Source organism: Mesoplodon bidens, assembly GCF_964165515.1.
Source record: "Mesoplodon bidens genome assembly, chromosome: Y".
NCBI lineage: Eukaryota > Metazoa > Chordata > Mammalia > Artiodactyla > Ziphiidae > Mesoplodon > Mesoplodon bidens.
The window spans coordinates 42486559-42510832 of NC_138180.1; the positions used below are offsets into that span (position 1 = coordinate 42486559).

The window sequence follows — 24274 nt, forward strand, 5'->3', positions numbered from 1 at the left end:
GTGTACAGGATACTATTTTGTCGTTGAACAAAATTAACTTAATATCATCTCTGCTAGTTATTTAGATATCTCTAATATTAAGTCCATATTTAGGAATAATTTTCTAATTGTTTCCCAAAATATGTTTAATAGTTTGTCAGCATAGTTGGGTTTATATAGTACACATACATACAAAAGAGCATAACTCTCATGTACATTGACAAAGTAAAAGCACCCCATTAACTGGTCCTCAGAACTTGGCCCTAATTACAGTCCCCTTTCAAACCACAAATAACCATCCTTTTATCAAAATGATTCTTAACCCAGTCTTTGAGGCTATGTTTAGGAAGTATGGGAACAGGAAGAAAATGAGCAGTAACAGTTCAGTCTGTCACTTTTCCTTCCAGAAGGGATGAGTTTATACTTGTGGAGTCAGTTCAGTATGTGTCTTTCTCCCTTTCCATGCATCCCATGTTGGTGTGTGTGTGTGTGTGTGTGTGTGTGTGTGTGTGTGTAGATACAGAGAGACGGAGAAAGAGATGTGTTTGGGTGTGTGTGTGTTCATTTCTATACATATAAATCCTCTCCTAGGTTATGGTTCTATTATTGTGTTTCTCTCTACCCAGTATGCAGAAAGGCCAATAAAAAGGATTTTAAAACTAATATACTATGTGCCCTTGGACTTAACCACTTCATGCTTCAGATTCCTTATCTGTAAAATTGGAATGACAGTAGTAACTCTCACAGGAATTCAGAAAATCATGTATACTTAATATGCCCTTGTGACTTTCAAACTAAGCTTTAAATGTGTACATGTTTGCTTATTTCTTATTAACTCCATGAGGTGTAGTTTTACTGTTACAGTGTTTGTCTTTAAAATGAGGAAACACAAGTAAAGATATGCCTGATTGTCACAAGACTGTGGCACAGCTGGCCTTTGAACCTGGATTTCGAGCATCAAGGTGCTCCAGATCACTTCACCAGTGACTATTTATCGACCTCCGAATTCACAGGGGTCAAACCTCTATCTTACTTTCTTCCCAGTCCCCAGAACCTGCATAGAGATCGTTCATGTTTTATTCTTGGTGTGAACTTTTTCTTGAATTGATGCATGACATACCTAGGGTAATGTGTACATCTTAATAAATTCTGCATGAATGTACACTTGTGTGTAAACCTCTTCCCAGATTAAGATCATAGGTTTTTACATTGAAGTGGTGAGGGCTTGACAAGTTTGACGAGACAGATTGGGAGGGTTTTCTTCCTCTGTTCTGCCATAACAGCCATGCTCTTCCTATTTGCTGTATTTCCTGATGGTGGTCCTAAGGCCTACAGAAACTTATTTGTTTCCCGTAACCCACGTAGTGTTGATTTGCTCTGTCTGCCGTGGATGAGTTTGAAGGTCTCTTCAAGCAGCCAGCAGAAAACGTCAACCAGTACCTAATGTGAGTAATTCTGTCCAAATCCTCGCTCACCGTGTCTGCTGCCTGTCAGTCAAAGCATTCTGTAACCAGTGTAACACTTAGGACCTGGTCTACTTTTCAAATAATCTAATGATTCCTTGGGCCTTATACATTTGGGAGTCAGCACTGACTTTTCATGCTGTTAAGCTCCCTCTGGGATCACTGTGTAACTCTGAGTTTGTGTCCTCTCTAATTCTTGATAGGGATTCAAAGTTTGTGGAGCAAACACTGCACCTGGCAGGCATCCAAACCCTAGAGGTGCTGCAGGCTGTGCAGCTCAGCCTGGTGCTTCAGCGGCCACATACATGGGCTGACTGTGTGACGTGGGCTTACTAGCACTGGCACAACCAGTGCTCCAACAACATCAGACAGCTGCTGCACAGCTTTCCTCCGAACCAGGTATTACACTCTTCTGGGCTCCATTTGTCAGAATAGGCTTACTGGAAGCAGTTTGTTACACGCTTTTGACATGGTTCATTGCAGTTCATCCATTTGTGGCAAGACCACCAAGTCCCAGAGATCTCATTAAATGATTAAGTGAGTGATTTTTGAAGTCAAAGACCTGTTCCTCCCAACCTCTCTCCTCTACCTGCCCAGCCCTGTTCTCTCAAGCAACATACTTGGTACCTATTTCCCTTAGATATGACATGAGTCATTCCAGATTCCCTGTCAGGGCTATAGAGATTGTAGAAGAGAAATTTTGGTGTTAAAAGCACAGGACCTAGGTGGCTTCAAGTCTCTACTGCATTTGATATTGGGACTAATCATGTATTTTCTCTCTGTGCCTTAGTAGCCTCATGTAGGAAGTTGGAATAATGGTGACCTAATTTCATGAGAGTTCTATGAGGGTTGATTTATATTTACTAAGTTAATAAATTAAATATGTTACTACACGACTGGCAATCCATAAAAGTTTCATAAATAGCTCTGTGTCTGGCACAAAGGGAGTGCCCAGCGATATACTAATTTGGGACTTCCGGGCTTGAAAATGAGGAGTCACAATTATGAGAAAGACCTCTCCTCTCAGGTCCCACTCTCCCACATCTTTCTGTTTTCCTAGCTTACAAGCTCAGGAGCCCCTTTCTGGTCTGTGCACAGCCGCTCATCTTTGATGTCAGCAATGAAGTCTCCTCCCTCAGGTCTCCTACAGTCGGGTCAAATGTGGGTACGTGGATGGGAAGGAGGCTGCAGCTCCTTAGGTGAGTACTGATATGCTTACCCCTCCATACCTTGCCTTCTCTTAGCCCCTGCATCTGGACTAGGTGATAGCTGCTGCCAACCTGTTTGCCCAGGCCTATGGGCTGAGGGGCTCTCAGGACCGAGCTTCTGTGATCATACTCATTCAGTCTGTGCAGGTCCTTGAGTTCACCCCGAAGTCTGGTGTCAAGATCCATGTTTCTGACCAGGAGCTGCAGACCACTTCGTGTGTTGGTGAGGATGTTTATCTAGTTGGCCTAGAGCTAGCATCCTACTTATCACCTACCTATGCAAGCCTCCCCTGTACTTGTGTTTTGCCACTGGCTCTGCTCTGAGATCTCAGGCCTGAGATTAATCCACACTGTCCTTTGGTCCTTGCTTCTTCCAATTTAAAATAAGGTTGGTTGGTTGAGGCAAGTTCTCTGATGCCCTACTACTTTGTTCTTCCCACTGTTTCTCCCTCAGGTGCACCAGTTGTCCAGCTCTTTTCTGTGTGTATGTTTGCTTTGTTTTGTTCTTTCTCTGTTTCTTTTTGTGTCCATATGCAGGGACAAATGGATATGATCTTTACCAGTAGGCTCTCTGCCTTGATTTCTTCCTTGATTCATTTCATTATAGATCTCCTCATCCACCTCCCCCCTTCTTTGGTATGCCTGTTTACCCTATTGTTATTTATTTATTTACTGATTTATTTATTTATTTAGGCTGTGTTGGGTCTTCGTTTCTGTGTGAGGGCTTTCTCTTCTTGTGGCTCACGGGCCTACTTGCTCTGTGGCATGTGGGATCTTCCCAGACCAGGGCTCGAACCCGTGTCCCCTGCCCTGGCAGGCATATTTTCAACCACTGGGCCACCAGGGAAGGCCTAACCTATTTTTAACCTCCATATATCTTTCCTCATCTCCCTCTCTAGATAGCCCTCCTCATCTCTCCATCTCTAACTACCCCCCAACTCAAATTTCCCCCCCTCTACCGTATTCTGTCTCATGCTCTGTAAGTCTTCCTCTACATTTCATCTTCTTTGTATATATCCTTCAATTTCTTCCTCTGTATATCTCTCCCCTCCTGATGTATCCCCCGCATTTCCCTTCCGAAATAACTACTCTCTCATGCTCCTCTTTGTATATTTTCTTTCTTTATCTCCCTACGTGTCTCCCTTTCAGGTGTTTTGAACTTTCCCATTCTCTGAACGTTCTCATAATCTTCACATTTATCCTCCTTGGTCTCCCTCTTCAGATTTTTTTCACGTCTCTCCCATTTCATATTACTCTCTTCTTTGCTGTCTGTACACTTTCCCCCTATGTTCCTTTCTGTATCTCTTATCCCTCTGTCTCTTGTTTTCCCTCGTATCTTCCTTCATGTCTCCCCATCTCTCTCTATGTCTTTCTCTTGAAGTATGTTCTCATTGACTCCTTTTTTTTTTTTTTAATTGTGGTAAGAAACACAAAGGATTTACCATCTTTAAATATAGTAGACTTCCAGTTTGGAAGGCTTACTATTTAATGGAATGGATTTTAAGGCTTAATATTTCATTGGATGGATAGATCACATTTTTCTGTCCACTCATTCAGCAGTGAACAACTTCTGTGCTTTCACCTCTTATCTGTCATGATTAATGCTGCTGTCTATATCCTTTCTTAGTGGCTTTACCTGTTGCCCTCAGTGTCTCTACAGATCTCCATGTCCCACACACCTGTCTACCTTTTTCTTTTCTGACATGTTTTCTGCCCTATCTTTCCCCCTTCTTTTCTCTTTCCCATGATGTCTCTCCTTTTCAAATCCTTTATCTGCCTGAACATCTCTGCCCCACCCTGGATTCCTGCTGGCACCTCAGACCGTGAACAGGGATTTAACATGTATCTAAGGACTAACGTGTACTTCCTCCCTTTCCGCAGTGGATAATCACCTGCAGGAGCTCAAGCCATGCTGACCAACCAGAGAGCCTCCCTGGGTTCAAGATCTACCCCATCAACTTTCAGAAGGTGCTGTGATGGGGACCTCAACCGTGTATGAGAAATGGCTGAGCCACCCTAAGCTTTATTGGGGATTACAGGCCTGACTGTAATTATGTTGTTGTTGTTGTTTTCGGTACGTGGCTTTCTCTCTCTTGTGGGCTCTCCCATTACTGAGCACAGGCGCCGGATGGGAAGGCTCAGCAAACATGGCTCCTGTGCCCAGCCGCTCCCTGGCATGTGGGATCTTCCCCGACTGGTGCACGGACCCGTTTCTCCTGCATTGGATGACCCAAGTATCTTTTGTGGTCTTGGCTAGTATTTGGCTGGTCTGGCAGGTAATTGAGGTGAATATACCTCAGTTCCCAGTATCCAGGAAAACGTTTTCTCCTTAACTCTGTCTCTCCTGTTCTTCCTCTGTCCCCACTCACAACAGGATGATGACAGCAATTTTCATATGCATTTCATTGTGGCTGTATTGAGTCTCCGGGCAGAGAGCTATAACATTCCCCCTGCTGACCGGCATAAGATTACAATACTCTATACCTAACCTTGCATCCTTTTCCAAGTTTAACTCTGCCACATTTGAAGTCTTCTGTAGACCTTGAACGTCTCTAACAACTATGTCTTCTCATCACCTTCTGTATTACAGATCAAGCTGATTGCAGGGAAGATCATTCCAGCCATAGCAGCTATAGTTGGCCTTGCAGGTCTGGAGCTGTACAAGGTAGTTCAGGGACACCAACAGCTTGAGTCCTATAAGAACAGCTTCATCAACTTGGCCCTTCCTTTTTTTTCCGTTTCTCTGAGCCTCTTGCCCCACACCATCACCAGGTAAGGGCTTGCTTTTATAGAAACCTTTGGTGTTGCCCATCAGTGATTGATGCTATGTGTGTGTGTGTGCATGCATAGAAGTTGTGTGTATCTTATTTCGGTAGAACAGGCTCTAGTTTTCATCATACCTGGTGAGAGGCTTTTTTAATTTTGTGTATCCTTTGTTCATTGTTTGAACCTGTGCAAAGTAGGAATGGAACTGGCATGTTTGTGAAATGAAGAGGAGCGTATGATTAGGGCTTGCTCCCATTTTACTCTTTGTGCTTTACTCTGTGCTTTGTCCCATAATACTACAACCAGCAGTGGTCACTGTGGGATTGCTTTGAGGTACAGTGGCTGCAGCCTAATGGTGAAGAGATGCCCCTCAAGCAGTTCCTTGACTATTTTAAGGTAAGACCCTTTCACTCACTGCACCTGTGGTGGTGGTTGCCCAGGTTACTGGTACTGTCCATCCCAGTGACCCTGTTGCCCCTCCTTGTTTCCACCCTCTTCAGACAGAGTACAAGTTAGAGATCATCATGCTGTTCCAGGGTGTATCTATGTTCTACTCCTTTATCAAGACAGCAAGTAAGATCAAAGATCAACTCAGGCTTGAGTTGGGTCAGTGTGCAAACAGAAACAGGTCCTGCCTGGGGTGGGAAACATCAGCTAGCTATGCAACTCATCTTCACTGTTCTCTTAACTTTGTCTCTGTAAGTCTTTCCTCTCTGTTTACTTCACAGACTCTCTTTCTCCTCACCCCAGGATGTCAGCAATAGTGAAACGAGTATCAAAGCAAAAGCTGGGACACCACATTCAAGCACTGTTTCTTGAGCTGTGCTGCAACTAGAGCGGCAATGATTTGGATGTCCCCTATGTACGATACACCATTCGCTATTCCCTCTACACCCATCTACCTCATTCTCAGTCAAATCAATCTATTTCCATTTCTCTTATAGTTGTCGCAAATGCTGAGCCTTAAGTTCTTCTGAGGACTTTTTGTTGTTGCTGCTGCTTTCTACTGTTTGGAGTTGGAATTCTTAATAAAGAGTTATTAATCCAAGTGTGTCATATCATTCTTTTGTCAAAGGCCTGTACCCTGTTGTCTGTGGGAAAGACCAGCCTTTCTTTAGCTCTGTAGGTTCAGGTGATAGTATGAAAGGCTCAGCCCCTCCCACCAGCATGGAATTTGCCTCACATCCAAGCTTATGAGAAAAGATTAAATCCACCTGTTCTGGTAAACCATTGGTTTGCTATTTTTTCCTTTGTCCTCTCTGTTTAAAAAGAAATAGAGGGGGAGTTCAGGAAGATGGCAGAAGAGTAAGTCACGGAGATCACCTTCCTCCCCACAGATACATCAGAAATACATCTACACGTGGAGCAACTCCTACAGAATACCTAATGAACGCTGGCAGAAGGCCTCAGGCCTCTCAAAAGGGCAGAAACTCCCCAAGTACCTGTGTAGGGCAAAAGAAAAAAAGAAAAAACAGAGACAAAAGAATAGGGATGGGACCTGCACCAGTGGGAGGGAGCTGTGAAGGAGGAAAGGCTTCCATACACTAGGAGCCCCTTTGTGGGCGGAGACTGCTGGTGGTTGAGGGGTGTAGCTTTGCAACCACATAGGAGAGCACAGCAACGGGTGCGGAGGGCAAAGCAGAGAGGTTCCCACACAGAGTATCGGTGATGACTGGCACTCACCAGCCCAAGAGGCTGGTCTGCTCAATGGCCGGGGCATGCAGGAGCTGGGAGCTGAGACTCGGGCTTGGGTCAGAGCGCAAGGAGAGGACTGGAGTTGGCGGTGTGAACACAGCTTGAATGGGTTAGTGCAGCACGGCTAGCCGGGAGGGAGTCCGGGAAGAAGTCTGGAGCTTCCAGAGAGGCAAGAGACATTTTCTTCCCTCTTTGATTCCTGGTGCGCGAGGAGAGCGCTACTTAAAGGAGCTCCAGAGAAGGGTGCGAGTTGTGGCTATCAGCGTGACCCCAGAGATGGGCATGAGATGCTAAGGCTGCTGCTGCCACCACCTAGAATCCTGTGTAGAAGCACAGGTCCCTCCTCATGCCTCCGTGAACAGGAAGCAGAGCAGCCCGCCAGTGTCAGGGTCCCGAGATCCAGGGACAACTTCCCCAGGAGAATTAATTGTGCACCTCAGGCTGCTGCAAAGTCACGCCAGGTTTGGACACCACAGGCCAGACCTGCATCCATATGCCTCCATCCCCACGGCCTGAGAGAGGCAGAGCCACTGAATCAGTGGCTCCTTTAACCCTGTCCTGTCTGAGCGAAGAACAGACACCCTCAGGCAAGCTACATGCAGAGGCAGGGCCAAATTCATAGCGGAAACACAGGAGCTGTGCGAGCAAAGAAGAGAAAGGGGGGCTTCTCTGGTGGCACAATCATTGAGAATCCGCCTGCTAATGCAGGTAACACGGGTTAGAGCCCTGGTCTGGGAAGATCACACATGCCACGTGGAGCAACTAGGCCCGTGAGCCACAACTACTGACCCTGCACGTCTGGAGCCTATGCTCCACAACAAGAGAGGCCACGACAGTGAGAGGCCTGCACACTGTAATGAAGAGTGGCCACTGCTTGCCAAAACTAGATAAAGCCCTCACACAGAAATGAAAACCCAGTACAGTTAAAAATAAATAAATAAATGAAAGTACACTTAATTAAAAAAATATATTTTTAAAAGATATTTCACACCAGGGTCAAAAACAAAAACAAACAACAAAACACAGACAACAAAAACAAAAAAAGATAAAGGGAGATCTCTCCCAGCAGCCACAGGAGCAGCGGACTAATTCTCCACAATCAACTTCATGTACCCTGCATCAGTGGAATACCTGAATAGACAATGGTTCATCCCATATTGACGGGTGGACTTTGTGAGCAAGATATATTATTTATTCCTCTTTTCCTCTTTTTGTGAGTGTGTATGTGTATGCTTCTGTGTGAGATTTTGTTTGTATAGCTTTGCTTTCACAATTTGTCCTATGGTTCTGTCTGTCAATTTTTTTTTTTACTTATAAAATATTTCTTTCCTTAATAATTATTTTTTATTTTTATTTTAATAACTTTTTAAATTTTATCTATCTTTTCTTTTTTCTTGCTTTCTTTCCTTCCTTCCTTCTTTCTTTCCTTCTTTCTACTTTTTCTCCCTTTTATTCTGAGCCATGTGGATGAAAGGCTCTTGGTGCTCCAGCCAGGAGTCTGTGCTGTGCCTCTGAGGTGGGGAAGCCAAATTCAGGACACTGGCCCACAAGAGACCTCCCAGCTGCACATAATATCAAATGGTGAAAATCTCCCAGAGATCTCCGTCTCAATGTCAAGACCCAGCTTCACTCAACAACCAACAAGCTATGGTGCTGGACACCATATGCCAAACAACTAGCAAGACAGGAACACAACACCACCCATTAGCAGAGAGGCTGCCTGAAATCATAATAAGGCCACAGACACCCTAGAACACAACACTAGACCTGGAAATTTTCACCAGAAAGACAAGATCCAACTGCATCCACCAGAACACAGGCACCAGAGTCCCCTCCACCAGGAAGCCTACACAACCCATTGAATGAACTTTAGCCACTGGAGACAGACACCAAAAACAATGGGAACTACGGACCTGCAGCCTGCAAAAAGGAGACCCCAAACACAGAAAGATGAGCAAAATGAGAAGACAGAAAAACACACAGCAGATGACGGAGCAAGGTAAAAACCCACCAGACCTAATAAATGAAGAGCAAATAGGCAGTCTACCTGAAAAAGAATTCAGAATAATGATAGTGAAGATGATCCAAAATCTGTGAAATAGAATAGAGAAAATGCAAGAAACATTTCACAAGACCTAGAACAAGTAAAGAAGAAACAAGTAATGATGAACAGCACAATAAATGAAACTAAAAATACTGTAGAATGGATCAGTAGCAGAATAACTGAGGCAGAAAAAATGGATAAGTGACCTGGAAGTAAAATAATGGAAATAAAACTGCAGAGCAGAATAAGGAGAAAAGAATGAAAAGAACTGCAGACAGTCTCACAGACCTCTTGGACAATATTAAATGCACCACATTCGAATCATATGTGTCCCAGAAGAAGAAGAGAAAACGAAAGGGACTGAGAAAATATTTGAAGAGATTATAGTTCAAAATATCCGTAATATGGGAAAGGAAAAATTTAATCAAATCCAGGAAGCACAGAGTCCCATGCAGGATAAATCCAAGGAGAAACACGCCAAGACACATATTAATCAAACTCTCAAAAATTAAATACAAAGAAAACATATTAAAAGCAGCAGGGGAAAACAAACAAACAAACAAACAACACAAAAGAGATTCCCCATAAGGTTAACAGTGGATCTTTCAGCAGAAACCCTGCAAGCCAGAAGGGAGTGGCAGGACATATTTAAAGTGATGAAGGAGAAAAATCTACAACCCAGATTACACTACCCAACAAGGATCTCATTCACATTTGATGGGGAAATTAAAAACTTTAACGACAAGCAAAAGCTGAGAGACTTCAGCACCACCAAACTAACTTTACAGCAAATGCTAAAGGAACTTTTCTAGGCAAGAAACACAAGAGAAGAAAAAGATCTACAAAAACAAATACAAAATAATTAAGAAGTGGGAAGGGGAACATACATATTGATAATTACTTTAAAGGTAAATGGGTTAAATGCTCCGACCAAAAGACACAGACAAGCTGAATGGATACAAATCCAAGACCCATATATATGCTGTGTACAAGAGACCCAATTCAGACCGAGGGACACATACAGAATGAAAGTGAGGGGATGGAAAATGGTATTCCATGCAAATGGAATTCAAAAGAAAGCTGGGGTAGCAATTCTCATATCAGAAAAAAATAGAATTTAAAATAAAGACTATTACAAGAGACAAAGAAGGACACTACATAATGATCAAGGGATCGATCCAAGAGGAAGATATGACAATTGTAAATATTTATGCACCCAACATAGGGGCACCTCAGTACATAAAACAAATACTAACAGCCATAAAAGGGGAAATCGACAATAACATATTCATAGTAGGGGACTTTAACACCCCACTTTCACCAATGGACAGATCATCCAAAATGAAAATAAATAAGGAAACACAAGCTTTATGTGATACATTAAAAAAGGTGGACCTAATTGATATTTATAGGGCATTCCATCCAAAAACAACAGAATACACATTTTTCTCAAATGCACATGGAACGTTCTCCAAGATAGATCATATCTTGGGTCACAAATCAAGCCTTGGTAAATTTAAGAAAATTGAAACTCTATCAAGTATCTTTTCCGACCACAATGCTATGAGACTAGATAGCAATTTCAGGAAAAGATCTGTAAAAAAATACAAACGCATGGAGGCTAAACAATACACTACTTAATAACGAAGTGATCACTGAAGAAATCAAAGAGGAAATCAAAAAATACCTAGCAACACATGACAATGGAGACATGACGACCAAAAACCTATGGGATGTAGCAAAAGCAGTTCTAAGAGGGAAGTTTATAGCAATACAATCCTACCTTAAGGAACAGGAAACATCTCAAATAAACAACCTAACCTTGCACCTAAAGCAATAAGAGAAAGAAGAACAAAAAACCCCCAAGGTTCGCAGAAGGAAAGAAATCAAAAACATCAGATGAGTAATAAATGAAAAAGAAATGAAGGAAACAACAGCAAATATCAAGAAAACCAAAAGCTGGTTCTTTGGGAAGATAAACAAAATTGATAAACCATTAGCCAGATTCATCAAGAAAAAAAGGGAGAAGACTCAAATCAATAGAATTAGAAATGAAAAAGGAGAAGTAACAACTGACACTGCAGAAATACAAAAGATCATGAGAGATTGCTACAAGCAACTCTATGCCAATAAATTGGACAATCTGGAAGAAATGGAAAACTTCTTAGAAATGCACAACCTGCCAAGACTGAATCAGGAAGAAATAGAAAATATGAACAGACCAGTCACAAGCACTGAAATCGAAACTGTGATTAAACATCTTCCAACAAACAAAGCCCAAGACGAGACGGCTTCACAGGCGAACTCTATCAAACAACTAGTGAAGAGCTAACACCTATTCTTTTCAAAGTCTTCCAAAATATAGCAGAGGGAGGAACACTCCCAAACACATTTTAGGAGGCCAACATCACCGTGATACCAAAACCAGACAAGGATGTCACAAAGAAAGAAAACTACAGGCCAATGTCACTGATGAACATAGATGCAAAAATCCTCCACCAAATACTAGCAAAGAGAATGCAACAGCACATTAAAAGGATTCATTTAACCATTGATAAACAATGACATAGTTAATGACTATGCCTTGCATATTTTAGGTAAATATTAATACAGTGAACAAGGGAGTGCAAATATCTCAGTAAAGTAACTAATTTCATTTCCTTCAAATATGTATATTCAGAAATGGAATTGCTAGGTTATATGGTGGTACTGTTTTTACTATTTTGAGGAACATCCGAATTATTTTCCATAGTGGTTGTACTAAGTTACATTCCCACCAACAGTCTGTAAGTGTTCTCTTTTTTTCTACATGCTTGACTACACTTTTATGTCTTGTCTTTTTCATAATGACCACTATAAAATGTGTGAGTCGATATCTTTTTGTGGTTTTATGTTGCATTTCTCTTACTAGTGCAGAACTTGAGCAAATTTTCATGTGTCTGTTGGTCATTCATAGGTCTCCTATGAGAGGAATATATCTGCTAAAGTGTTCAGCCCACTTTTTAATTAGATTATTCAGCTTTTGTTTTAATTGTGTCCTTTTATGTTTGGACATTAGTCCCTTAGCTGTCATGTAGTTGGCAAATCTTTTCTCCCATTCCATAGAATTCCTATGCTTCCTGTTCCATTGCCTCTTTACTCTGTTCAAATATATGCACACACACACACATATATACACGTATACAGAAAAAAAAAAACTATAACCCCCACCTAACCATAACATTGTGGACAGTTCCCAGCTACCGGGATCTATTTACATCTGGCGCTGAAACTCTGCCCCAGAGAGGTGGGTGTAACTCCAACATCGCTAGGACCACAGGATGTGTCTCTAGACCCCTAACTACCTTAGATTGCTAGGTAAGGAGTACTCCAATCAAGGCACTTATGTTACTAAGAATGGAACCCACAAAGTCTGGCTCCTGTGACCAAGGGGTTTACTGGTGGGATAAGGGGATTATGATGCAAAGGGCGGGGCTCCAATCAGTCCCCATCTGGCATGCAGTCCTCCTGGCTTGCTTCCTGGGGAAGGGAGCATCTGACCGTGCTGCTGTCTGGAGCTCTGATGTCACAGCCTCAAGCCCAGAAACATCCACGTCTGGGTGCTCTGGAGTGCCTTCCTGTCCTGTGTCCGTATGTGACAAAGGTCTGAGCACTGCCTGGGAAAACTCTTCTACGTGGGTACCAGAGGAATGTGACAGGAAAAGCAGTAACAACCCCAAAGTCCATCAGAGTAGAACGGGCTAACTGGGGTGTGTTCCTAAAAGGGAATACTACCCTCCACCCAAAAAGAGTGGATAACGGCTAGTCATCTCAGAAATATAAGGATGAGGGGGAGAAAAGTCAGCTCCAGAATACCCATTGTATATAACACATAAACTTCAAAATTAAGTAAGTATAATTTGGGGGTGTGCAGTGAAACTTTATACAAACTACAGAATTCAGAATTCGGGTTACAACTAGGTGGAAGGGGGTGGTGGGGCGGAGTGTCTGGAAGAAACATGGAGTGACCTTTCCAGGTGTCAGCAGTGCCGTTACTTATGATGGGGTGTGGGGTACACGAGTGTCTATTTTATTATGTCTTTCCTTTTACATCACTTATATACACTCTGATGTGTATGATTTATTTCACAAAAGTTTTAAGAGCCAGGTCTGTGCCAATCAGTGGTCTGAGAATCACTGTGGACATACACCATTCCCAGGTCACATATTTGTTTTTTAACTTGCTTGGGATGCCAACCTTAATTCACGCAGGAAGATAAAAACTTCCCTTAGTGGCTGCTTTCTAACTTTGTAAAGACTGAAAATTAAATCTGAGATGATGTAGTAAATTAAAACGATAGTGATGTTTTTAGATCAAATTGTATGTGTTAAAGTGTATTTGATGGCTCGTTTTTAACATTGAAGAGAATTTGGCATATTCATCTCAGATTAGTTTTGTTATTTCAATTAGAAACCTACTAAATAACTCAGTTTAGGATTAAATGGAAAATTTAAGAACATTGTATTAAATGATATTTATTTGTTTTATTATTATTATTTTTTGATGTGAGGAAAAGAAACCTCAGGTTTTCTGGTTTCTTTTTTTATATTGTGAATTTTATTTTACTTTTTTATACAGCAGGTTCTTATTAGTTATCCATTTTATACATATTAGTGTACGTATGTAAATGGTATTTTTAAAAGAACTAGAGATTCACCGTGTTTATGAGTTTATTAGATTCACTAGATCAGGTTAAATACTAGAAGAGGTGGCAATTAAAGGGCTTAAAAAGAAAATTAGGGAACAGTTCTCAGAGCTTTCTGAGATGCTCTTCCTGGGTTAGAATCCTCAAATTCGGCTCAAATAAAATTTTCCAATTTTTTCTTAAAAAAGTTTAATTTAAAAAAATAAAAGATTTAATTTATAAATGCACTTAAAAAAACAGTGATGCCCTTATGCCTTTTTATGGCAGTAGACTATAAAAAAAAGATCAGAATTAACTATTTCAGATACTTGCAATGACCAGGGTGGGTATTTGGTAAAGGAAGCAGCAGCAATGTTTTGTAGTTTTCTGGAGGACCAGGAAAAGAGGCCCGTGTGAGCGGGGACTGTGGGAAAATCCTCACAGAAAACCCATCCCTCTGACCAGAGGAACCCAAATAAGATGTCCCTGTGACCTGAATGGTGGCAGTGTGGTTTTTGTTTTGTGTTTTTTTAAATAATTTTTATGGGAGTATAGTTGATTTTAAATGTTGTGTTAGTTTTTGCTGTACAGCAAAACAAATCAGTTATACATCCACATTTATCCATTCTTTTTTAGATTCTTTTCCCATAGAGGCCGTTACAGACTAACAAGAAGCGTTCCCTGTGCTATACAGTAGGTCCTTACTAGTTACCTATTTTATACATAGTAGTGTGTACATGTCAATCCCAATCTCCCAATTTATCCCTCCCCCTCCCCTTCCCACCGGTAACCATGTTTGTTTTCTACATCTATGACTCTATTTCTGTTTTGTAAATAAGTTCATTGGTACCATTTTTTTAGATTCCACATATAAGTGACATCATATGATATTTGTCTCTGACTTACTTCACTCAGTATGACCATCTCTAGGTCCACGCATGTTGCTGCAAATGGCATTATTTTGTTCTTTTTTATGGCCGAGTAATATCCCATTGTATATATGTACCACATCTTCTTTATCCATTCCTCTGGGGATGGACATTTAGGTTGCTTGGCTATCGTAAATAGTGCTGCAATAAACATCAGGGTGCACGTATCTTTTCAAATTATGGTTTTCTCTGGATATATTCCCAGACCTCCTTCCCCAGCCCCACTCTGCAGCCCTTGGGAATCTCCTTCTGAACAAAAGCAGAGATGGCCAGATGGTTTTTGGTGGTGGGCCTCGCCCCACTCAGGGCCCGTGGGGGGACCATTACTGAGGAAGGCAGACGTGACCCCGATGGGCCCCAAGGCTGCTCCCCCTCCCTCCTGAACCCTTAGGAGCCAGGCCGCAAGGCTGGCCACTCGACGGAAACACCTGAGAGTGAGTTTAAGCTTAAGTTTAAAAAAGGAAAAGGCGACAAGTACTTGCCCCCAGACCCATGAAATCAGGAATTCTACAGTAGGGCCCGGGAGTGGGAATTTTTCTGAAGTTCCCCCAGGTGACTCCAAAGTGCACCTCCCAGGCTGAAAACTACTAACAATTTGATTTGCAGCAAGACTCCTTAGACCAAAGGCAACAGTGTCCACCAGCACGGCTGGGCCCAAGCTCTAACGAAGAGAGCACAAAGGCAGCTCCTGTGGTTCCGAGCACCTTCCAACTGCAGACACCATTTATGCCATTTGACTTGGCAAATGCCTTCTGTACAGCAGGACAGGGTGACGATAACTCAGGTCCTTTCAGAGTTATGGAGGGACCCCCTGTGTACAGAACCAGCCTTCACGGTGCTGCAGAACATTGGGAATTCTATTTAAGCTGAAGCTAAATTTTAGTTTCCTCCCTGAATTATTTATTCCTCAAAAAATAAATGGTGAACCCCAGGAGATGGTGGTGACAGTGCGTGTTGCTCAGGAGGGACTTTAAAAATCACTGCTCCAGCTGCTGCAGTAACAAATTCCACAAATAAAATGGCCATCGCAGAGCGCTCACCTCCCATCAGGTCACTTGGCAAGCTGATCTCGCCCCAGAACACGTATGTCACTTTACGCTCGTGGGTGGTTGGTGCCTCCATCCGGAATGAGTGGGAGGCACAGCGAAGCTGATGGTGCCCATGTCCTGGCGGAGCACAGCACATCTGACTGCACCCCCTGAAGCCACTGCTTTTATAACACGAGTTGTACTTTTGTAACCAGCAGTGGTGACCCCCAACTTGGCCATCTATTCCCTGCGCCCCTATTGGCGCCCCGGGAGCTCCTTTCGTGGGTCACTGTTCATCCATCCCTCCTCTCTCACCCGCTCCCCAATCTTAGCCTGGAGGTGAGCGTGCGTTTCTGGACCAAACGTCAACGTGTAACTGACACCACAACTAGCCACAGTGCACCCTGCAACCTTACGGGTAAGATTCCAAGAACAGCTGAGAAGCAAGGAGAGCTGGGGTTGTGGACTGGATGAGAAACCTGAATAAAACAAATCCCCACCAGATAATTGTGGCATAAAATAAATCTAATGGCAGACTAAATGGAGTATCTGGGAAGTACTTTGAACCTTCATTCAAAAACACATAACTCCTAAACCACGTCAGTTTTCTTGTTTCCACTTTTAATTCTGCCATTTTCCCTTAATGTTCAGGTTTTAACAAAGACAACAGGGCTATTGCTTGCCAAATCCCAGCTAGGAATGCAGAGCATAGAACAAATCAAAACTACAGCAAAAAAATTATCAATCTGTACAACTAACTTTAGAAAATAGTTTAGTACAATTTTGTTGTAAAACTCATTTACAGGAGGTTAATCACATGTACTTATCAAATTTCCTCCTGATAATACATGAAAACAAAAACTCAATAAACTATGCATAGTAAATCCAAAGCAAATTATATACAAAGAAGCAAAACAAATTTTTAAGTACAATATATGCATGTTCAAAGAACTAAGACTGAAAGAAGGCCACTTTCTTTAACGCCAGGGCAAGGACGAAACTAACAGCTGCATTTTTCACCTGCAGTAAGGTTAACCACCAATCAACAACACTGCACTGACAGCCACATCAGGAAAGGCCACACTGTACATATGAAATGCTTCATGCAAATACATACATCAACAGGAACCACCAATCGATTCCAATGCAATGTCAGGTATGACTGTTTCCTGCTGGGAGAGGCTGTCAGGACACAGGCTTGCTCATTACCAGAGATGATGCACTAATTCTCACGTTGCCAGACCAGGTGGAAGGTGGACCAAAAGTGAACACAACGTGTGAGAACAGGCACCAAACTTAACTGGAAATAACATCGTTTGGGTGGGGCAGCAAAGTACGTACGGTGGGGAGCACTTACTTCACGTGTTGTGTGAGCGGAGTGGGAGAAGTTCCTGACCCCAGCTCTTTCCAGCATGCCTCTTCTCTAAGCTTACAGGTTTTAGATTCTCTACATTGTCACTACAAGTGTCTGCTAAATGAAGCATTTTACCAAGATAGCAGGAAAGTAAACTTAAAGAAACAATGAGCTTTCTTGCCAAAGGCCAGGCAGGAAGCTTACGAAGCCCCTACCCAGAGTGGGGCTCAGCCCGCCTCTGTCAACAGGGAGCAGGGGCTAACTGTGGGGACAGAGCACGTGCTCCCCGAGTGACAGGACTGTTCAATCCCATCAGCAGAGGTCTGGAAACCAGAGGGAGGGACAAGGGTAACAAAGAAGTAGCATGCTTAAACCTTTGGCAACCAAATGTTTTTTTTTGAAAGCTCTTAATAACCTGCTTCAGTAGAATTCCTGATGAACACAAAGCCCTTTTTGCTTAAAAAGCAGATGACTGAAAAAGTTTCAAATGGTGCACATTCGTCTTCAGGAATGCATGCTTTCTCCCCCAAATTAACTAGGGCTGCAAAGCATTCACTACAAACCGCTAGTTCAAACAATGGTCAACTGTTACTAACACAGATTCTCAGTCTGTGATACCTCAACATCAGTGTGTGTGCGCTTGGAAAACTGGACTTTGACATTAGGCAGCCCTGCCCTCCATCAAGTCTCTCAAATCACCACCCACCATGGCCACCTCCTTTCACAGAAGCACAACCCCTCTAACCAGATCTTCCACCACAGCGGTGTATTTGCGTCACTTACGATGGTTTCCAAAGATGACAGGCAATCTGTCAACTCTCTCCCTGTTCTCAACTCCCAAGCATTTGCACTCCTCTCCCATCCTTCGCTTTTTAGAGGATGTTTCTCTCCTGCCTAAAATATTGTATCTGGTCTGCCCTAACTGGTTCTCAAGCTGCCTGGTGACCAGTATCCCTTGGGAAGATGTTAAACATCCAGATTTTCATGAGTTGGATTCTCTTGGTGATCCCCAGGCTTCCACAAGCCACCCCAGCACTGCTCCAATACTTGGCAACCACTGGATTTGTAACCCACCAGTTGCAGGAAATTCACAATATGCTGGGGGGATCTGAATGACATTTCAAGAATTATTCTTTCATTTCACATTCTTCTATCTCACGAAGAATGAGAATTTTAGCTAGAGAACTACGTGCTGACTACAATGGGCAGACAAACTCATCACAGAAATGTAACATCCTGTGCCAAGGTGCCTCGTCTAAAAAGGTGCAGGAGTGGAACTTCACCTAACAGAGCTCTGCTTCCCAGGGTCTTGCCCAGGACACTCCAGTTGGTTTAACAGGACTCTGACCCAACGCATTGACTCACTTCTCTCAGGCCACCTGGGCTGTTAAAAACGTCTGTTTGCTACAACAGTCTCTGAAAGGAACTGCCCTGCTCCCATCTTTTTTTTTTTTTTAAATATAAGGTTGGTTCCGTTGAAAATGATTAACATTTTAAGCAGGGGAAAGAAAAGCTGTCTACCAGATTAAATTTTAAGAGGATTCTGTTATTTGCTATACAAATATACATTCCAACTTTTACAGCATCCTCTTAAAATCCTCCAGTCTGACCTTTCCTACAGAAGAACAAGAGATCAACATTTTAAGTCTTCGACTTTGAGGACATTATTACTGATACACAAATGCCTTCTGAAAGCTTTTGCAACTGACAAAATGTACTGAAGATGACCAAGAGGCCCATGTGTTAGGATACATTTTCTGTTTTCCAACAGCACACAAACTCCTTTAAGACAAAAAAAAATAATCTTATCTGGACAGTCCTACTAGCTGGTCATCTGAAATGTGCAGTAATGCTTGTGGCTGACAGTCTCATTTGGCTCCACTACAAAAGCTTCCTCTTCTTCAAGCTACTGTCCTCCTCCTCCAGTCCCCTCTCGTCCCAGCCTGAGTTCCTCTTTGTGTGGTGGCTCAGAGAGCCACACCTCTCCTGATCCCCCTTGGTGAAGGCCCTGGTCTCCCTCCTGTGGCTGAGTGCCTCCCCTTCCTGGGCACATCTTCTCTCACTCGTGGAAGTATTGGTACTAGCAGCTGGAGGATCACACTGCATATGAGGTCTGTGGTTGTTCACAGCAGCTCCCTTGGCAGGGGCCTGCTGCCTGATACTGGTCAGATCCTGGTGACTTCCGGGGGAGCCTGGCTCTCCAGAGGGAGGCGTTGCTCCAGGATACCGGGGGCTCAAGGGCTGCAGCTCACAGAGGCACTTCCCTTTGGCTTCACAGCCCAAGCCCATCCTCCTAAGCAGTCGTGGGTCCCGAAGCCAGTCCTGAAGGGGTGGCCTTTCAGGGTCCTTTGCAGTAACAGTGACAGTGGCTTCTTTGGACTCAGAGGGTGAGGGGTACAGGGAAGAAGCAAGAGACATCTTGGCAAATTCACTGTCTACCTTGTTGCTGGGCACTCTGCCCTGGGGTCTGGACACCTCTGGGGTGATAGCAGGAGGGTGAGTCAGACTTCTCTGCAGTACGGGCCTGCGTTTCAGAATCTTCATTGCATCGTGTCTATAGTTTTTGTTGCAAGTCTTAATAATGGCACCACGCTTCTGCGCATCCTGAATCAGGTGGTTCCAATGATGGTTTTCCTTGAAACAAAGAGAAGGAAGAAAATTACATCCCAAAGAAACACTCATATGCTTGGGAAGCAGAGGTTCCAGCTTTCACTTCTGAACAAATAGTAAGTATACTTTCGTGAACAGATTCTCAAGAATCCATTACTTTTCAGACAAGGCTGAAAGGAAAAATAAGGTCGAATACAAAACTATAAAGCCATGCTGCTAGAACAGAACACTGGGAACCACCTCTAAGAAAGTACTTCCATCATTTTACCACTGATACTCAGGCCACGTGGTGAATTAGCTGTCATGCAAATCTGTACCAACTGCCGGTAGCCTCATGTAGCTCTTTAATCTTCAATTAAATAAAATTAAAAATTAATTTCCTCAGTTGCACCAGCCACATTTCAAGTGCTCAGCAGACACATGTGACTACGGTTAGTATCCTGGACAACACAGACACAGAAGGGCTCCGTCATCCCACCAAGTTCCCTTTGACACTGCTGACCCTAGAGTCTTGCCTGTCTCCGGCCAAGGCTAACATTCTGGAAGAGGAAGGCTTGGTTTCAGAAAGCTCTAACTCTTGAGTGCATGCTGACTGTTCTAAAAAGAGGACCACAGCTTGCATCAAATTCCCAAAGGCTTCCCAAACTCCCAAGGGCTAAACCATCTTAATCTGCTGAGATAACTATTCCAAAGATGTTGTCTCACTTGTGTCTCTTTTCTAGAAGAGCTTAAATTATGAAAAGCACATCTAAACGGAAAAACAAAACAAAAACCCAACTCACGCATCTCTCCTCTCTTCCTTTTAGAGTTTCCTCAGCAATAAATTGCTTCTTTACAACCATCAGAACTTGGGCCTCTTTAGACAGAAGAAAGAGAGAGTATGAGGGAGGAAAAAAAGACAGAGACTGAAGGAAAGAGAAGGAAAGGATAGCTCCCCTCATGGGGGCTCCTGCACTATTCATGAAGGTGGGTAAGGGTATAGCAGTGAAGCTGCATACATAGTACTGACCTGCTGTGTGACCTTGGTCAAATCACTTGACCTCTCTGAGCCTGTTTCCTCACTGTAAGGTATGAATAGTATTTTATTTAAATGACTCTAAAATGTGCGTTGAAATAAAATAAAATAAATAAAATGCACTTTATTTTCACATTCTACCATTTCTGACTTTAGGGTGCCTCTAGGCCAGACAGCAGTTTCCATGTATGTAATCCTGGAGGAATTCATGGCTGGGCGACTACAACCGCTTGACTTTTAGTCAACAAACCACTTCTAAAAAGAATGAGTCCTGGCTCTTGCCTGAAAAATCTTTCCACAGACATCCTCTGATAAGACAAGAAAGTACCAGCACTACAACTTGGAGAATGGAGATCAGAAGTTGGAAAAAACCCCGGGACCACAGTGGGGCCCTCTCATGACACGCCTCTGACTGCACAGGGAATGGTTCGAGCGTCAGCAAGGGTACATGGGATGGTGAATGGGGACGACCAGAGTGTTAGTCTGAGAGTGAGATGCTTTCAGGGGTATCTTAGTCTACCTATTTTGCTGTTTTTCCTAGGTATGAACAAGAGTGGTATGACACTGGGTTGGCCAAAAAGTTCATTCAGATGCTACAGAAAAAAAAACAAATGAACCTTCTGGCCAACCCAAAAAAATCTGTCTAAAGTCTAAAAGAGTTCTTTCAGTCACTATAAGACAAAAATTCTAAGTGAACATAAAGTGTCACAGTTCAATAGTGGAGCATAAAATAATGACGCACATTATATAACTATTGGCTTCTTGGATTTGATAAACTATGGTGGCAATGCAGACCTCACAGGGACTTTTAAAGTAAGTCACGTAAATCAAGTGCACGGTACGGTGACCGCATGCATCAGGAAGGTGCATGTAAGCAGTACCAGGCTCAGATCTTCCTGACTCAGGAGAGCTCTTGAGAGTCCTACCCTGTGGCTGGAAAGCAGATGTAAAGCAGATGGCCTTGCTGCTATTTCTGCCAATTCTACTGCACCTAAACTTGCTGTTTAATCCAATCCCTAGATCACAAAAACAGTTCTGAGAAGGGGCTATTAGTCTTGATTTCTCAGAGGAAACCGAGTGCCTTAATCACTGATTCTATCTCCATAAGGGAAACTGGGCTGAAAAACCAAAAAAAAAAAAAAAAAAAAAGAGGCTCGGGAAGGGGGAAGCCCAAGGACAAATACGCAAGTTGGATTGCGAAGTCCAAATGATAAACTGGAAGTTTTTCTACTCTGCTCTGTCGGTCTCTTTTTGTCACACTGGCTTCCCAGAGTGAAGATAATAACGTCTATACTGCAGCTAGACGTCAGTGGTCTTCAAATCTGCGTGACGGTGACTCTGGGGCTCACAGAGACTTACTCGGGGGGATGTGAGCACGTTTTCTGGGAATCAATTTCCAAACCTCAGCTTCCAAACCCCAGTTGCCTATGTCCTCCTGGGGCTTTTCTGCCCTTCCACTCCATCCTTCACAACCACAAGTCTCACCTGTCCCAAATCTGACCACAGGGCACACAGCTAGGGGAGGTAAACACGCCTGGGTGTCAAATAGAGGGGGTGGTAAACAGAGGGGTGCCCATGAAGGCTCCTGCAATCAGGGCATCTAAGAGACACAACTCTATAAACATTTTACTTTTCGGGTTTGAACATTATCAAAATTCAACTGTGTGAAAAGAGTAATTGTTAATATGTTACTCAACTGACAAGATATCATTTGTTAATACTCAGATCCTTATGGTCACAGGAAAAATATACTTTTTTAAAAAACTCTTCGAGGTAACTATACATTCATAGGAAGTTACCAAAACAGTCCAGAGGTTCCACACAACCTTCACACAGTTTCCCCAAATCGTTATGAAAACCAATTCTTTAAATTTTCAAATTTACATGTAAAGTTTTTGTGGCAGAAAAGCCTTATAGTCATATTAACAGAAAGCCTTTTAATTATGAAAATATATAAACTACCCCCACTGAATTTTATCCTAAACAGTATAAATGGCAATTCAATTTTAAAGAGCAGAAAGAATAGCACTGCTCTCTATTCCACTGGATATATTTAAGAGTGGCATAATGGATTTATTTTTAATAGCTTTCTTTTAAAATGTCAAATATTTACAATACATTAGAAACAAAATCTTTATCAACACTTAACGATGAAACATTTTCAATATAAACTTAAAAGCGGAGGATACACAGCTTTTAAACATTCTTTCAAGGGGCTACACAAACAACAAAGGTTGAAGACCACAAATCTAGGTAAGAGCTGAATGAGAAAGACTGTATTTGGGCGCCCTCTGGTGGAACTAACCAAAACAGGGGAAAATCCTACTGAGTTGGCACCTCTCCTGAGATAAAACAATGACTCTGTTAAATACAGAAATTAGAGAAACTGAGTTATTACACCTAATGAGGCAGGCAAATACATGCTTTATCTAGCTGTGGTTCACCAAATTAAGCTGTACTATTACTATTTGTCGACTACACATGTAAACTTGCCCCTCCTTCTACAGGAGTATCTGTACGCATGGATGAGCTCTGATGCCACTCACCCCTCAAGGGAAACAGCAAGCAGTGCTGCTCTAAGTGCCAAGACAGAAATGAAGATCCAAGCACTTTCCTGCAAATTCCCCCTCTCTCTGGCATTAAGCTAGGCTAATAGCCACATTTACTGAGTGTTTACTAAGTGCTAACCCATCTTCTAGCACTTTACATATATGGGTTTACATGTCTTCTTAACAATTCTACGATGTAGATACAATTTTTTTAAAGCTCATCTTGAGAGTACACTACGGATACCTGGGTCTTGGGCTAAGAAAGGGTGAGCGGTTTAGGCATTATAAAAGCTCCCAGGAAGAAGCTGCTGGAGGACAAAACAACCAGTGGGAAGAGGCTCATTATTGTTTGTAGCCTCAAAATCATTTCCACTTTGATGAAAAATAAAAACAAAACCTCAACCCGGTATCAGTCATCATGAGCAAACTCTGGAGTTTCCCGGTCCTCTAGAATGTACCTACCATCAGGGTCCTCAAATGTCCCAGGATGAAGAGGCTGTACTTGGCTCGTGTGATGGTGACATTCAATCTCTGCAAACTTGCCAGAAACCTAAGCAATAGAAGGAAAAAAAAAGAGTTACTTCTTTCTTCAGAAAGACTCGGCATGTCAGTGTAGGTGAGACACAGGCATTTCAGACAGCTTTTCTTGGGCTCCTGCTTTAAGCTCGTGGTGCAGGACCCGACACAGAAGCAATTCCCATTAAGGACAGCAAACAAACAAGAGGCCCAGTGCTTTCCTTCAAAGTGATGCATCTGTCTGTCGATTTCCTATTTTGACTTGGATGAGATATTGGAAATTTTAATGGTATGATTTTTAAGCCTTCAAAGATCCTAAAAATATGATAGTAGATCAATTATGACACATACCATGGAGAGGAGCATGCCCCTGCAAAATATACTGGATTCAATAATCTGTTTCACTCTTATCAAGTGAAACAACAGATTCACACTGTGACATGGGTTAATACAC

General features: G+C 42.6%; 2 pseudogenes across 2 annotated transcripts in view; one reads left to right on the plus strand and one right to left on the minus strand.

The window, feature by feature from the left end:
* Positions 1–7239, plus strand: part of LOC308609672 (ubiquitin-like modifier-activating enzyme 1) — a 44459-nt pseudogene extending 37220 nt beyond the window's left edge. The window contains exons 11-20 of the transcript in view: positions 1360–1424; positions 1646–1841; positions 2503–2564; positions 2687–2873; positions 4532–4618; positions 5025–5117; positions 5241–5422; positions 5711–5812; positions 5917–5989; positions 7103–7239. The product of the transcript in view is annotated as a ubiquitin-like modifier-activating enzyme 1 (transcript). The remainder of the gene's footprint in view (positions 1–1359; positions 1425–1645; positions 1842–2502; positions 2565–2686; positions 2874–4531; positions 4619–5024; positions 5118–5240; positions 5423–5710; positions 5813–5916; positions 5990–7102) is intronic.
* An 11708-nt stretch (positions 7240–18947) lies between these two features.
* Positions 18948–24274, minus strand: part of LOC308609673 (putative helicase senataxin) — a 59244-nt pseudogene continuing 53917 nt past the window's right edge. The window contains exons 22-23 of the transcript in view: positions 23767–23854; positions 18948–19764 (exon numbers count right to left, since the gene is read on the minus strand). The product of the transcript in view is annotated as a putative helicase senataxin (transcript). The remainder of the gene's footprint in view (positions 19765–23766; positions 23855–24274) is intronic.